The sequence below is a fragment of the Miniopterus schreibersii genome, assembly GCF_964146895.1.
Source record: "Miniopterus schreibersii genome assembly, chromosome: 20".
NCBI lineage: Eukaryota > Metazoa > Chordata > Mammalia > Chiroptera > Miniopteridae > Miniopterus > Miniopterus schreibersii.
The window spans coordinates 15,380,994-15,394,422 of record NC_138122.1 but is presented as its reverse complement, the minus strand read 5'-3'; the positions used below and the strand labels follow the sequence as shown (position 1 = coordinate 15,394,422).

Genomic DNA, 13,429 nt, shown 5'->3' with positions numbered 1-13,429 from the left:
CGATCTCCTGGATCCTAGGTCAGTGCTCAACTGCTGAGCTGCGCCCAGGCGGGCAGGGTCCCAGTATTTCATTATCAGAAGCCCAAAGCTTCTTTACCTGTTGCTATTATCATTTAATTTTTCTATTTAAGAAACTGCTATCTTCCCTAACTTACAAACTTTGATATGTAGCAAAACCATATTTTTTGCCATGTATCTTATCAGGAACAGCATTGCCTAGAAAAGATAGATGAGAGGCCAAAGAGGATTTTTTTCAGCTTAGTTATCTCTGCTTTTTCTCTCCTGTAACTAATACATTTATCAGTATGATTTGATTTTGGGGAGGAATGATGGGCTTGTTACTCAGTCCTTCATAGGCATATTCTATTATAACAAGTTCAGTACCTTACTTCCTCAGGGAAATCAGATTTAGGTTAGAGATGTGGCTGTCATAATCATTGATGATGTTTTGGTCTTTTTCTCATGATCCAGATTTGAACTTTGCGTCATATATTAGTACAGTATGGCCATGTTTTAAGCCTATAGTTACCCCAAACTTCATATTTCTTCTGGAAATATTGCTACAACAATAACATAATACAGAATTACTTGCATGCTGATTTTGGACTGTTTCTATCCCTCAAGACAATGCTCTGAAATATAATACTCATTTTACTGAATTTTTCAGGGATGTTTGACTATTGGTTTCATATTAAATCAGTTACTAATCCAGAGAGATAAAGCCCAATTTTTAACCAAGGAAATAGCCTCCAGAGCATTTCCCAAGAAGGATGGTGGTTCATTTTGATAACGTGTGTTAGTGGAAGATCTAATAAGGAAGCTACAAAGCTATTAAAAGGCTTAAGTCCTTTTTGTCCACAGGAGAGGGACAAGGCGTTGGTAAAAATCTCTTCATATCATATGCTGTACAAGTAGCCACTGAGATTTTGCTGAAAGGTATTTCAGTGTATAATTGCAAACTGAGCAGGGGATGATTTTATGAAGCTTGTTAAGGAAATAATAGTACAGTCAAAATATCTAAACCTAAGGTTGTTTCTTTGAGAATATGACCTTCAGTGATTGGGTTATTTCTATTTTGGTACATAGTTAAGTGTTTAATAAATGTTTGAAATAAAGGGGGAAAAAGCAGAGTACTATGAAAGGAAAAATGTCTAATAAACCTACAGAGAGTAGTAATTTTTAAGTGTAAACAATAAAACAGCAGAAGTTTTGTGGGTCACAAGTTACTTTTAGAAACAAGACATGCTACACTGGGGAACTGAGGAGCCACAAAAGCAGAGAACTTGAGAACATCACACCACTGGCTCTGAAAAGTAATGGGAAGCGTAAATTGCTGAATGACAGTGGATTTTGACAGTGGCCCGCCTTAGAAAACATGGCTTTCACATTGAGGGAAATGTGGTCTTCAGTGTCTTAGGGAGAATGCTAGAGACTATAAACTTAATTAGTTTGTAAAACTAGGCTGTCAGTATTTATAGTAGATTAACCTAGTAAGCTACAACTATGCCTCTTTTGGAAGGGAATCTAATATTCTCCAACCTTAGTAAACTGGATCTACAGCTTTTAAAATTGGTCAATACCCAGTATGAGCTTTAGCGCTGCAATTTAAAGCCAGAGAAGCACTACGTTAAATAAATAAGAGTGCTGGCTTTGGAAAGAGCTGGATTCCAGTCTCAGCACTACAGTATGATCTTAGGTAAATTACTTAGCGTTTGTAATTCTAAGTTTCCTTAGCCCATTATTATAGTGGTTAAGGGTACAATGTCGGGATTCAAATCCCAACTTTGTCACTTACTAATGATGTTGTCTTAGGGAAGCTGGTAAACCCTCTATGACTCAGTTTCCTCATATGGAGAGAGAGAGAGAAATAGTACCTACATCATTGGATTGTAGACATTCATTGAGCCCTGAATAAATGTTAGCTGTGTCAGTTTTTGTGTCAGTAACTTCTGACTTAGAAATACTTATCTTCTAAAAACTTACAGTCTGGTTAACACATATTAAAATAAAAGCAATATAAGGTTTTTATAAATAGGTGTGAAAGAGTGTGATACAGACAAAGGTTTATTGATTCAGTTATTATTTATTAAGTGTCTACTGTTCACCAGACGGCACTAAGCTGAGTACTGAGGATACAACAGTGAACTCTACAAGGTCCTTGTTCTTGTGAAGCTTATAGTCTTGTGATAGAGCAGATACTAGTAGACAGGCCAAACAACAGAGTGAAATAAATGCTACAGTAGAGATTAGTACTAGGGGCTGTGGAAGCTCACAGGAGGGGCATATGGCCTAGTTTTAGAGAGGTCAGAAAAGGCTTATCAGAAAAAGTAAAATAGGAAGGGGCAAGGAGTTAGTGTTCTTGCAGGTCAGACAATGTGCAGAAGCCTGGAAGTGTAGGCTATCACTGTGGCTAGTGGAACATCCACAGTGGCGATTAAAATGAGCCCAGCAAACAGAAACATGAAGCCAAAGAGGTAAGCACTCGTTGACCAGGCTGTGGAAGTTCCCCAGTGTGGACTTTATCCTAAAGACAGTGAGGAGCCAGTGAAGAGTCAAGCAGGAGAATGACAAGAATCAAACTTGCATTGTCGTGAGGTAACTCTGGCCACAGTGTGGAAGGTTAGAGGAAGCCAAGACAAAGCCAGAGATCAGCAAGATGCTTTTGTGTGATTTATGTAAGAGAAGAGTGAGCCTGGGCCCACAATTGAGTCATGTCACCTGGGTTCGAATCCTGCTTTGCCACATAATAGCTGTGTGACTCTGCAAGTTACTTAGCTACCCTATGTCTCTGGAGGTTTGTTGTGAGGATTAAAGCACTTAGTGCTCCATAAATGTAGGCAGTGAGGCTGAAGAGAGGCAGTCTAGGCAGACTAATAAGCAAGAGCTAAAAAGAACCCATTGGCTTTAACAAGAAGGCGGCCATTGGCGATAAAGGATTTGGTGGTAGTGGTTGTGTGCGTGTGTGTGTTGGGGGGGATATATATGTATGGATTATGGAAAGAAAGGGAGATGGTGACGGGAGATTCTGAGGATAGACAACTTCAAGAAGTGAAGGTGAGGAGGACTGGAAGTGGCTGGAGGGATTATGGGAAAGGCTGACATGGGCCTCAATAAACTGATTTGGCCTACTGATGGCGTGGATTTCTCAGTGGTTGTGTATCCATTTTAATTGTTCAGTAGCCAGGGGTTTAAAAAAGTGGAGCTGATTTGGGGACAAGTAATGGGTTTGGTCTCACTACTTTTGAATTTGGCATAGGGGCAGGGTATTCATGTAGAAATGATGCACAGCAAACAGTTTGATATGGGACTGATGGTGGGCCAATTGGACAGAAAATCAAAGTAAGACTCAGGTGAGTGCAGATGAGTTACTAGAATAAAGGCAGGCTGGCAAGAAGGCACAAGGGAACTTTGGGTCTAACCTTAGCATTCCTGAGCATAACGAGAGTGTGTGAACTTCATGAAGCAGGATGCTGGTAGGGTGGGAAATGGGTCTCAAAGTGGAGGTAAGAAACCAGGCCTCAAATCGAGACTTCATAGCTTAGCAAGAGCATTTGCAGTAACCAGCAGCCTAGGAGTTCTAAGCTGTCAGGGAAAGAGAACAGGAAAGGAAAGTCTTGAGTTTGGAGTTGGGGTGATTGACCTTGGCCAGATGCTAGGCTTAGCCTAGGCAGTCACAGGGCATGATGGGCTCTGTGGGTTACCTTTAGGAATGCAGTGCTTTTGCCCTAATCTGCTATGTCTCCAAAATGTAAAAATGCTCATCTGTGTATTTTAGGTATGCCAAGCCCTGATTGTGGTGGTTGCCGTGAATTACTTTTAATTTATCATACACAATTGTAGTTAACATTTGTATTTATGTAAGCAATATGTAAATCAGATGTTTATCTATTAAATATATCCTGGTGGGGGAACAACAAGGTAGCTGGGAAAATCCCTCTGTTTGAATCAAGGTATTTCATTCTACTGTTACTGTTTATGTTTTCAGTCAGCAAACAGTTACTCAGCCTTTCTGAACCTGCCTGCCTTCTGTGTCAGGGACTGCTTTTCCTTTTTATCATAATCTTAGTTCCCTACTGGCCATCTCTCCCATTCTGCACTGTGATGTGGATTACTCTCTTTAAAACTTCCTTCACCCATCTTTGCCCATGGTTGGTTTCATCCCATCTCCTCTTAACAGATATACTTTAAAGAATCTGTATGTCAGGAAATATTAATACAATTTATAATATATTTTCTTCAATTCTTATAGTCAAATGGAGAGAGAAGAAAAAAAGAATTCCAAACAAGGTCGTAGAGTGATTGTGGCTGGAAGGAAATGTAAGGACAAGAGGAATCAACATCATATGAGGCCAAGCCCTATGATCTGATTGCTGCCCTTCTCACACTCTGTGAAGCCCAGATAACAGAGGTGAGCAGTGGTATGGACGGTATCATAAATGGACTCAGATTAGCCCCAGCATGGCCAGACCCTCAGTTCAATAATAGAAGATTAAGTACCAGCTTCAAATACTCAGTGTGTTCTTTGAGTTCCCAATGCTATTTTCTACCTGGAGCTTTCTTCTACATTTACTTTAATGGCTCAGTTGGAAGTCAGCCATCACTGCTAAGTGTTCTTGAGTTTTATGCAGTATTGGCAGCAGCTTCCTTATTGTCCTGACATTAGAAATAAGAAATCCTGCCTTGCTGCAGCCAGAGTGTTGCTGCCCAGTGGTGGAATATTTCCACTTTCTAGGATCTTGTCCTCTCCCACACTGAGTGGCCTAACCTTGTGTCACCTTCACGAGTCATCCGACTTATGAGAAGCCTCCCATTCCTAGAATGGCTCTGCCATCAGCTGGTAACATTCTTTTGCTCTGAGTTTCTGATCTCTAAGATATAGTAGGAAAATCTGCTCCAATAAACATGAAATTGTTAAATATGTAAAGCATTTAGAAGAGCGCCTCACACATGTTAAGAACTTCTGCTATTATTATTAATATTGTTATTACTGCCACCTTCTAGGATCAGAAGCTAGAACCTAGCTAAACCTCTGATTTTGCTCTTGTTATACCGCGATCTCCTAGATCCTAGGTCGATGCTCAACCGCTGAGCCATGCCCAGCCGGGCTTCACTTTCTTGATAGTTCTTTGATGTGCAAAAGTTTTAAATTTGGATGAAGTCTAATTTATCTGTTTTTCCTTTGGTCACTTGTGCTTTTGTCGTCATATTTGCACATGTATATCCAGCTCTCCCAGCATCATTTGTTGAAAGACCATCCTTTTCCCACTGAATTGTCTTGTTACACTTGTGGAAAATCAGTTGACCATAGATGTATGAATTTATTTCTGGACTGTCCGTTCTATTCCAATTCTATCTATGTTTATCCTAATCCCAGTACCATACTGTTTTGATCACTGTAGCTTTGTGAATGCTCTACTTTTATTACTCAAAATGTGCTCCTGATTTGTAGTACATTTATACATTATTATCAGTATTTTATTCACTTTTTTCACTCTTTCGGAAGCATGTACTTCTGTGTGGGTCATTTATATAATCAATACTCTTATCATTTAAAATAATTCCAAAGTGTTAGTTTTACTGCCTTAATGTGTTATTGCTTGATTTTATCAAGCTCTTATTTTACCTTGTTTTTAGGTTGGTTTTAACTGTTCTAGATAGCTTTGTTTGCACTGTTTCTTGTTAGCTATCAAGCACCACCCCTGGATGTAATGGAATGATGGCTGCAGTTTTTAGTTCATCCTGGCCAAAACTTGGACTACTCCTATCTGCCACAGCTTTGACCAAGTACTTCCTGCCAGATTTGAATTAAACTCCTGTGATAGAAGGCCTGCCAAGAAAACCTCTTTCTTGAACCAGAGCTTTCCTGAGGTCAAGAGTGGCCCCTGCTGTATGCTTTTTGTATGTTGTTATACCTAAGATGTTATACTGATGAGGAGACATATGGGAAAGAACCTGTCTTTTGAACTTCTCTTATGTTGCCAAAACAAGCATTTACAAGTGCTGTTCCCATATGTAGTGTGTCCCTGTCTTTAGAAAGGAGGAGCTCCCAGAGATACGGGTCTTGTTCAGGGTCACCTAGTGACCTCGCAGGGCTACTAGGAACAGAATTCATCCTCCGCTCCCATGGACTCCCCTCTCGTCATCACTACACACTTCTTCCCTGCTGGACAACAGAAGATAGAGCTTAAATCTCAGTATTGTCCCCAAGGGAGGTTTTGAGTTTCTTCTTACCTGCTCTTATAAATAATGCAGATAAGGAGCCCCAGCAAAATAACTCACATACATTGTGCCACAATTTAAAGGATCAAGCTCTCCTTGGCCGGGTAGCTCATTTGGTTGGAGGATCATCCTGATACACCAAGGTTGCGGGGTTTGATCCCTGGTCAGGGCACAGGCAAGAATCAACCAATGGGTCCATGGATGGGTGGAACAACAGATCTCTCTCTCTCTAAAATCAATAAAAATAAAAATTTAAATAACTAAATAAGATAAAATAAAGGATCAAGATTATAGGCTCTGGCAACAGATCTGTGAGAGAAGGGAACAGGAGAGAAATTGTCCAGAGTTTCAGTGTGTTCTGAACTTCAGAAATTTGGATGAACAGAGATGCTCAGTTTTCTCCCATAACAAATAGGATCTCTGCTGTGAAATTTGACTGTAGTGGTTATTGACCAAGTTGTTGGTTATATATAAACTTTTCCTATGGGAATTTTCAAACATATGCAAAAGTATAGAGAATTATATAATTAATTACCATGTACCTGCTACCTAGCTTGTGGAATCAACAAATGGCCTGTCTTGTTTCATCTCTACCCCATTCATTCCCTCTCCCCACTGGATTATCTTGAACCTATATTGACCAAGTTTTCAGTTTTAACGTGTTTTAGAAGCTATTTCCCTTAGTTTGTGTACTCTCATTTAGATTGCTCTATTCTTTGGCTCTCCCATTCCCAGAATCCCATGCATTTGTCATATACCTTCACTTTGGTCCAAGTGCCTAGACCTCCACTTGCCGATTGTTCCAGTTCATCAGCTCTAATGTATGAATTAGTTAGGTTAGGGACTTTAACAGTCTTCTTTATATGCAGTGTCTACCCTGATATGTATTAGGTGCTTAGTAAATAGTTGTTGGTGACTGAATGAGTGAATTCCATTTGGCTTTCCACTCACCTGAACTTCACAATCAGCTGTGTACTTGGTTCTGTATATCTTAAATGATGCGAAAATTACCTGAGCCTTTTGAGAAGTAGTAGTAGCTTTTATCCTTGACCCTTTTGTCTAGCTGAAGAATCTGAATTTTTCTGGCTCCCCCTGCTGTTCTCTCCTGGGTAGTTGCATGTAGATGCATCTGGTGGCAAAGGATTGGCGCCAAAGCCAAGGAAAAATAGAACATTGTTATGGAGTACCCTAGCCAGTTCAGGCAGGTCTGAGGAGGAAGAGAACAGCTTGTTGAAAACAGTTCTGAGAAGTGTAACTTTAAGGTGTCCCACTGCCAACTCAAGTCAGGAGGGCAGGGTTGGACCCTGCAGCACTGGAAGACCACGAGTATCGTGACCACATGGCCCATAATGAGCTAGTCATTATGTGGGGACAGATCCTATATTGAGAAAAGAGATGGGCTTCTTCTCCCCTTAAGACAAAGCTGCCTGGGGTCAAACAGTCCCCAAGTAGACAGAGTGGTGGCTACAGAGTTTTAGTTTTATTTTTGCTTCCTGTGAAAGTTGAGGCAAGGAGATGGTGAAAGTAGATGGGAATGTCCCAGAGTTCATGTTCCTATGTGATATACATGATCCCACCTCCCAACTCTTAAGACTAGTAACAACTCTGTGGAACTGTGGGTGGATGTTATCTAGGGTCTCCTTCCTCCACCCTCTAAGTGCAATAAATTCCCTACACCTACCCACTTCCTAGATCACATTTCTAGTTGTTTATATGTATTTGTCTTTTCCACAACACAACTTTCCAGGAAATGGGCTGTGCATAATGAATCTTACCAGACTCCAGCTAGGGGCAGGCATCTAGTTAAAGAGGGTTCAAGATGGCAAGACACTGAGGCAGATCCCCTCCCCTTCTTTTAAATCTTATACCTCAAGTGCCAGTGTATTTCCACTTAAACTTGAATATGGAAAATAGGCTTGTGTGTTCCTCTTTAGGACATAGAGGTAAGCATGTGACTTTCCCTAGTACATAAGGAAGGGAGCCTACTCCAGAAGAAGAACCTCAGGGTTTGAAAATTGCCATTGGACTTGGGCAGGTGTAACTATGAGATGGTCATCATAAAGAAATGTTTGGCCTGGCCAGGCGTGGCTCAGCAGTTGAACATCTACCTAGGATCCAGGAGATCACAGTTCAATTCCCAGTCAGGGCACATGCCTGGGTTTCAGGCTCAATCCTCAGTCAGGGGCGTGCAGGAGGCAGCTGATCAATGACGACTCTCTTATTGATGTTTCTCTCTCTCTCTCCCTCTCCCTTCCGCTCTCTGAAATCAATAAAGTTCTGCCATCAGTATAGGAAAGTAAACTTGAGCCTTGAAACCAAGATCTTCTGGCTCTACATCTCAGGCTTTTTATTACGTGCTAGATTTATGAGCCTCGGTTTTCTTATTCGTAAAATGGAGACAGTTGTACCTGTTGTGACATGAGAATCAGAAGAACTGTGTGCTCAATAAATGGTGCTGGTTATTATTATAATGAGATTCCTTATTCAAAGATTTGTTATTTAAAAAGCTGGCTGCAGAATTCCTCTTAGGAAATTGTCTTTGTTTGTTCACCCAAATTGGCCCCAACATTGGGTCAGTTGCCCAAACTGACCCCCCACGATCTGCCCTGACCAGCTCTTCACAATCTTATTGCTGGCTGGCTTTTTTCCAGCAGTTCCTACACAATCCGAAATGGCCCTTTTCCCCCCTCAATGACATGAAGGGACTTGTCACTTTGATCATCAGCTGGTATTTGGACTTCAAGAGCAAGTTTGTCCATGTCCTCCCTTCTCTGAGCCACCCTGCTTCCCCACACCCAGCCCTATATGTCCAAGTCCTAAGCATGCTCCAAGGTCCTCTAATGCCACCACCTTCTCAGACCTAGAGGGCATCTCATCCTTCTCCAGATCATCAGAGCATTTATTTCCCTTCACCTCTCATGTCATGTTCTCTCTTATGGTGCAGACATTTGTATGTCCCATGTCCTATACTATCTATGCTTAAGCTCTTTGAGAGCAGGAATTAGGTCTTTCTTAGCACACAGGAGCCATTCAGAATACCTGTTGAATGAATTAGTGGCTGCTCAGTGTCAATACTGGGAATACAGCAATGAATTACCTTTGCATGAACCCCATTTGCAAGGAAACCTGGGCTCCTATGAGGAGATAGACCAATAAAAAAGATGATGCAAAAGTAGAAATATGTGCAGAACAGGGAGCTGGCACTGAGGAAGACACAGTGATGGAACCCTGAGTGCCATATTCAGACAGTCCAGGATTTGGGTCATGGCTCTGCCACTTCACAGCTATGTGGCATTGGCAGTGACTTGACCTCTGTGAGCCTCAGTGAAAATAAAACAGCACCTGCCTCATAGGATTGTTGATGTAAATAAGGCCCCTGGCATGTGTGTGACACCTAGTTGTGATGTTATAAATGAAAGCTGCCTCCCTTCTTGGGGGCAAGGAAGGCTGTGCAGATGAAGGTTCATCTGAGCTGAGCTTTGAAGAATTAATTCCTCAGATAAACAAAAAAGGTAAGTACTTTGCAGGCAGAGGAAACTACATGAATAAGCAGACAGTTTTTCATCAAAGACAAGCTTAAAAGAAAGTTAACATAGGCCCCACCACTCATGGAGTTTGTGTTCCTTAACATGGACACCAAAGCTTTCAGCAGGCTCAGGGCACAGATTTTGACTCAAAAGAGAAAACCAGAAGAGAAATGCCCTTGAAGGAGGAAGGAGAATGTCAATAATCAGGCAGTTTTCTTTTCACTGCTGCCACAGGCTTTGACCTCAGCCTGGTACGGACTGGCCTCTGGCTAGGGCAGCAGAGTTAGGGAAAGCAGCAAGCTTTCCCCATAGCAAAAATAAGCTGTTTTCCTGTGGTGCCTATCCACAGCGATACAAAGCAGCTTTATTCAGAGGTGCTTACCTCCACACTGCCTTGTCCTCAAAAGAAACTTGTTTTGTTGGGATGGATTAATCTCTTAGATAAATATTTGGCATTTCCTTTCACAGCAGTTTATTGAGAGATACAGATCCAGACATCATCATTCTGCCCTCCTCCTCCTCCTCCCCAATGAGAGCCGCTCCACAGGATATAAGAGGCACCCTCCACTCTTGGAGAGGTCCAGAGGAGGGTCGGACAGGTGGCCGTGGGAGATGTGGGGAGATGTGGGGTGTGTAAGGCCTAGAATTCTGGAGGCCCTGCTACCAGGTGCTCGATTATATAAACTGGGGAACCACCAGCCTGCTTCCTCCATGGGCCAGGATGGAATATCGTCACTCAACGTAAGAGAGAACATGACTATGGGATTTACTGCTGCAAGAGGTACTCAAGAGAACTGTGGATTCTGAATTCACTGCAAAAACTGCCACCCTCTCTTTATCCCTGGTACCTCCAAGTACAAGCCATTCAGGAAAGCCGGAAAGCAGAGGTAGATAAAGCAGCCAGAAGGAACCGAGTCGGCACTAGCAGGTTCAGTCACTGACCTCATTCACCATTTCCTCCAATCCTGCCTTCTGTCAGCTCCCTGTTGACCCTCTGCCCTCTGCCCTGCTCTGCCCCTACCCTCAAAAGGAGGAGGAACGGGGTAGGCAGTTCTTATTCAAGCACTGTAGGCCCATCTTTGTGCAGACTCCGGAGTTCCTTAGAACAATCTCGGTTGGGAGATATGACATTGCACTTTGTGTGGATCAATGGATTGATGGGCACACCAAGAACTCACAAGCCCTGGGTGTCGGATCAATTTGACTCACGTGAACTGTGAGCCTACGGTTGGCGGGACTCTGGGTGACATCCAAGATCTGAAACCAGGGGAAGGCCTAGAGAAGCAGGAAGAGAAGCTCATCTTGTGCAGTCGTCAACAAACTATGGCCCAGGGGCCAAACCCAGCCTGCTACCTGGTTTTTGCACAGCCTATGAGCTAAGAATGATTTTTACATTTTTTTAATGGTTGGAAAAATCAAAAGGAGAGAATTTTCCTAACATGTAAAAATTATATGAAACTCAAATTTCAGTATCCATCAGTGAAGTTTTATGGGAACAGAGCCCTGCACATCCATTTATGTATTGTCTTTGCCTGACTGCACAGCAGCAGAGCTGAGTAGCTGTGACAGAGACCATATGGCTCAAAAAGCTGTCTACCTTCTGGCTCTTCTCAGAAAAAGTTCACTTATCCCTGCTCTCGTTCATTTTTATTAGAGAGTAGTCTGGTGGAGGAGGTAAACTAAAAGGGAGCTTTTTGAGTGTTTCCTAATGTGCTTTACAAATATCAGTCCATAAGATGCTCCCAGCAGCCATGTGATTAAGAACTGTTTTCCTTGCTCCTGCAGGAGGTCCTCCAGTCAGAAGGTGGTGGTGCTGGGATCTGCCCCCGGTACTGTCTCCGAAGACCACCATGAACCAGGGCACAGTGACGATGACTTAGGGAAGGGCAAAAGCAGTGCTGAGGCAGGCAAAGAAGGCTGTGAAAAGGGTAAGATTCAGATGCAAAGAGCTGTTGAGGAAGAGCCTCCAGGTGGAGGGTGTTCCATGGGGAAAGGGAGGACACTGGGAATGGTTGGTATGTACTGAGAGTGGGAGGAGCTGAGCTGGCTCCTTGGTGTGACAGCTCTGCCTGGTGGTGCCTGGAAAGCTCAGGCTGCTGATGGTGCCTGGAACACCTTCACTCAGTGTAGTCCAGTAAGGCTTGGGGTGGGGCACAGTTCACCCCAGGTCAGTCTTAAGTATGAAGAGTATGCTCACACTTGGTCTCTGGGCACTCTCTCTGGCACTGAGCCTTCTTCAGTGGTCATTTTCTGCTGTCAGGACTTCATCCTGGGGGCCTGGCAGGGCAACCGGAGCTGCCTCTGTGCCAAGCATGGTATTGGGCATTTACATGTGTGTAAAAGCACCATCTGTCACTGAGAGCTTGGTAATAAAGGTCCTGGAGTCAGAGGACAAATCCGAGTTTGAATTCTGGCTGTCACTTATATATGACCTGGGGTGGGGGTAGGGTGCCTCTACCTCTCTGAGCCTGTTTTTCTGTTTACCCATCTGCAATAGGGGGATAGGAATAGAACCAACCTCACAGGTCAGGCTGAGGATTAGGCACAGAGAATGTTAGTTCATGATGAGGGTGTTCACAGCCCGTTTCACTGATGAGGTAACTGAGGCTCAGAAATTTGCCCAGAGTTAGCAGTGACCAGATGGTGGAGCTAGACAGCCAAAGCTCGGGTTCTTTGCCCTTGACCATGGCAAGAGAAGTCATTCTATCTTTGTGCACCCATGTCCTACACAGATTTTCCCCCATGGCCTGAAGAGTGTGGCATATGGAGATGTGGAAGTTGAGGGTACGGGGACACGCAGGGATAACCACTTGCTGCTCAGGCCTCCAGATGAGTAGTGCTTTGGAAGAAGAGCAGCCTGCTTGCTTTGTTGTTCCCTTCTGCCACGTGACCCATACCGCTTCCTAACTGTGGTCCCTACTTGTCCATGGATACAACCAGGGGTTTCAGGTGGGGAGCAGGACCTAGCATGTCTCAAGTCTTTGGTTCAAGGCCAGGTTCTCTGCTTTAATGCCCAGCAGTATAACCAGCTGGCCGATTCTGTAGTGATCACAAAGCTACCTGTCCATGTCTCAGCATTCTAGAGCAGCTCTTTTCTCTGATACACAAAACAGCCCAGGCCTCCATCTACACATTTTAGAGCCCAGCAACTTACCTGAGACTTTGTGTAGGTGGTTTAGAGGTTTTTTAAAAAAATCCAGTTACAAGTCTGCCTTTAAACCAGAACAGTGTAATTACTGATATTCATGTGAATCTAAATAATTTTGTGCTTTGTTCCTCCTGGTCTATTTATTTTTCTCCTTTACCACTTTTTTCTACTGTTTGGAGGTTAGATGCTATTTCTATTAGTTTAGGGATTTCCCTCTTGCCTGAGGCTTCCCAAGATGCCCAGCTGCTGTGAGTCTGCCTGTTCCCCCTCTCTGATTCTTGTTCCCATGAATCTTCACTGTGCTAACTTCTTACCTCGTTTGCTGTTCCCTTTCCCCCTTCTCTTCACACATTCACCACTAAGGGTGCCACAACCTTTTACTTACCCCATAGGTAACACAGGGTTGGGGGGGATTCAAGTTGCTGAGCTTCTTATAACCCCTTAGCCATGAGGATTTTCAGCTTTCCCATGTCCCTCCTTAGGCCCTAGCTGGTCCCCTCTAACTCCAGGTCTTTTCTCCCAGAGTCCCACCCCC

General features: G+C 43.2%; 1 long non-coding RNA gene across 8 annotated transcripts in view; it reads left to right on the top strand.

The window, feature by feature from the left end:
• The window catches only part of LOC308549832, a 28,101-nt gene that overhangs the window by 3,575 nt on the left and 11,097 nt on the right, over positions 1 to 13,429 (top strand). For 4 of the 8 annotated variants that reach the window (XR_013997794.1, XR_013997796.1, XR_013997797.1 and 1 more), the window contains exon 3: positions 11,532 to 11,674. This is a non-coding gene — a long non-coding RNA (uncharacterized lncRNA). Of the gene's footprint in view, positions 1 to 4,249; positions 4,409 to 10,214; positions 12,153 to 13,429 lie in introns of those variants that run through there. The other 4 variants (XR_013997795.1, XR_013997799.1, XR_013997800.1 and 1 more) reach the window with 4 other exon arrangements.